General features: G+C 39.3%; 1 pseudogene; it reads left to right on the top strand.

The window, feature by feature from the left end:
- Window positions 1-1,234: 1,234 nt before the first annotated feature.
- Window positions 1,235-2,610, top strand: LOC110742204 (annotated as a pseudogene).
- Window positions 2,611-3,131: the final 521 nt, after the last annotated feature.

Here is a 3,131-nt window from a genome sequence, read left to right as displayed (position 1 = left end):
CAATCATACTTCTTGACCATTGTCCATACTTTATTAACATCAGTTTTATAAAAGTTAACCGTTTCCCCTCTATCTTTGAGGTCATCATTCTGAAGCCTCCTGTGTGTGCATACATGTTAAATAATTTGTATGTCTTTGCACCTATTAATCAATCTGCCCCATGTCAGTGATTTTCTTCAGCAAATCTTGGTCTCTATACTTTCTTTTTTTCTTTTCTTTTCTTTCTTTCTTTCTTTTTTTTTTTTTTTTTTTTGAGATGGAGTTTTGCTCTTATGCTCAGGCTGGAGTACAATGGCACCATCTTGGCTCACTGAAACCTCCACCTCCCGGGTTCAAGTGATTCTCCTGCCTCAGCCTCCCGAGTAGCTGGGATTACAGGCGCCTGCCACCATGCCTGGTTAATTTTGTATTTTTAGTAGAGAAGGGGTTTCTCCAGGTTGGTCAGGCTGGTCTCGAACTCCGGATCTCAGGTGATCCACCCGCCTCAGCCTCCTAAAGTGCTGGGATTACAGGCGTGAGTCACCGCACCTGGTCGGCCTCTACACTTTTTAACTGTAACTTTGTACATGTCCCTGCTCCCATCCCCAGCTTCTGCTAATCATTATTACACTATTGCTATGAAATCAACTTTTTAAAATTCTGCATATGAATGAGATCATGTAGTGTTTGTCTTTCTGTGTATGGCTTATTCTACTTAGCATAATGTCCTCCAGGTTCGTCCGTGTTGTTGCAAGTAACAGGATTTCATTCTGTTTATTTGTTTGTTTGTTTGTTTTAGAAGGAGCCTCACTCTGTCACCCAGGCTGGAGTGTAATGGAGCTATCTCAGCTCACTGCAACCTCTACCTCCCAGGTTCAAGCGATTCTCCTGTCTCAGCTTCCCAAGTAGCTAGGATTACAGGCATCCACCACCACGCCCAGCTAATTTTTTGTATTTTCAGTAGAGACTAGGTTTCACCATGTTGGCCAGGCTAGTTTCTAACTCCTAACCTCAGGTGATCTGCACGCCTCGGCCTCCCAAAGTGCTAGGATTACAGGTGTGAGCCACCGTGCCCGGCCTATTTTAGTCTGTTTTATGGCGGAATAATATTCCATTGCATATATGTACATTTTCTTTATCCATTCATTTGGAGATAGTCATTTGGGTTGACTCCATATCTTGTGTATTGTGAATAGTGTTACAGTAATTATGGGAGTGCAGATATCTCTTTGATATACGGATTTAATTTCCCTTGGATATATACCCAGCAATGAATGGGATTGCTGGATCATATGGTAATTATATTTTTAATTTTTTGAGGAACCTCCATACTGTCTTTCACAGTGGCTGTACGAATTTACATTTCCACCAACAGTGTCGGTTTTCTTTTGTCCCTATCCTCCCAACACTTATTATCTTTTTTTTTTTTTTTTTATAATGGTCATTTTGACTGGGGTAAAATGAAACCATTGTGGCTTCAATTTGCATATCTGTGATGATTAGTGGTGTTGAACATTTTTTCATATATCTGTTGGCCATTTGTATGTCTTCTTTTGAAAAATGTCAGACTTCTGCTTCTGAGTCAAAGCCATGGTGGTGACAAATTCAAGCCCTGAGCACCCGTTGTATTCTTTGATGTCAGCATTGGCAGTCAGGTAGTTGGCCACATGTAGATGCAGCTCTTTGTAGACATTGTATCTAACACAACTGAGAACTTTAGGCAGTTCTGCACCAGATAATTCAGTAAAGATCAGGTTCCAATAGGATACAAAGGGAGCACCTTTCACAGTGTCATAAAGGATTTCATGATTCAGGGTGGAGATTTTGTTAATGGAGATGTTACTGGAGTCACCAGCATTTACCAGGGACTATTTGCAGATGAAAATTTTAAAATCAGACACCCAGCTCCAGTCCTGCTTTCCATGGTGAACAGTGATCCCAGTACAAATGGCTGTCAGTTCTTTATCACCTGCTCTAGGTGCAATGGTCTGGATGGGAAGCATGTAGTGTTTGGAAAAATCATTGATGGACTTCTACTGATGAAAAAGATTGAGAATGTTCCCACAGGCCCCAATAATAAGGCCAAGGTACATATGCTGATCTCACGGTGTGGGGAGATGTATTTCAGACCAAGACTGAATCAGACCTTCACTTCCTCTTGGCGATGTTCTTGAGTAAGATAATCTGGACTGGCCCCTGTGTTTGCTTCCCTGCCTGCTGCTATGCCATTTGACCAACAGACTCTGGAAGTATCAGAGATTCAGAATCCAAGATTGTGTTCAGGTTTTCAGCTGTAAATAATGGTTTTTGTATGTTTAAGAAAAACAAATAAAAATGTCTATTTAGATCTTTTGCCCATTTTTAATGGGATTATTTGGTTGCTTGCTATTGAGTTGAGTGGCTTACATATTTTGTTATTAGTCTCTTCTCAGATGCATAGTTTGCAAATATTTTCACGCACTCTATAGATTGTCTCTTCACTCCATTGATTATGTCCTTTGCTATGCAGTAGCTTTTAGTTTTATGTAATCTCATTTGTCTATTTTTACTCTTCTTGCCTGTGCCTTTGAGTTCTTATTTAAAAAATCCTTGCCCAGTCCAATTTTATGAAGCATTTATCCATATTTTCTTTTAGTAATTTTATAATTTGGGACTTACATAGAAGTCTTTAATATATTTTGGGTTGATTTTTGTATATAGTGAGAGATAGGTGTCTTGTTTCCTCCTTCTGCATGTGGATATCCAGTTCCCAGCACTATTTATCAAAGAGACTGTCCTTTTTTTCCCATGCGTGTTCATGGTGCCTTGTTGAAAATCAGTTGGCTATACATGCATAGATTTATTTCTGGGTTCTCTCTTCTGTTTCATTGATCTATGTGTCTGCTTTTATGCCAATATGATGTTCTTTTGGTTACAATAGATTTGTAGAGTATTTTGAAGTCAGGTAGTATGATGCCTCTCACCAGCTTTCTTCTTTTTGCTTAAGATTGCTTTGACTATCCAGCGTCTTTTACATTTCAATACCTCGTTATGATCTTTGGTCCCTTGCTCTTACAGTATTTTCTAAGTCGATCACAACAGTTTTTAATATCATTGTCTTCCCTAACTAGCCTGTAGAAACAAAGTCTACAGCTTAGAAACTATTAAATGCT

The sequence above is a fragment of the Papio anubis genome, chromosome X, assembly GCF_008728515.1.
Source record: "Papio anubis isolate 15944 chromosome X, Panubis1.0, whole genome shotgun sequence".
In the NCBI taxonomy this organism is placed as follows: domain Eukaryota; kingdom Metazoa; phylum Chordata; class Mammalia; order Primates; family Cercopithecidae; genus Papio; species Papio anubis.
Note: the sequence above shows the minus strand (reverse complement) of the source record. Positions and strands in the feature narration are given on the sequence as shown.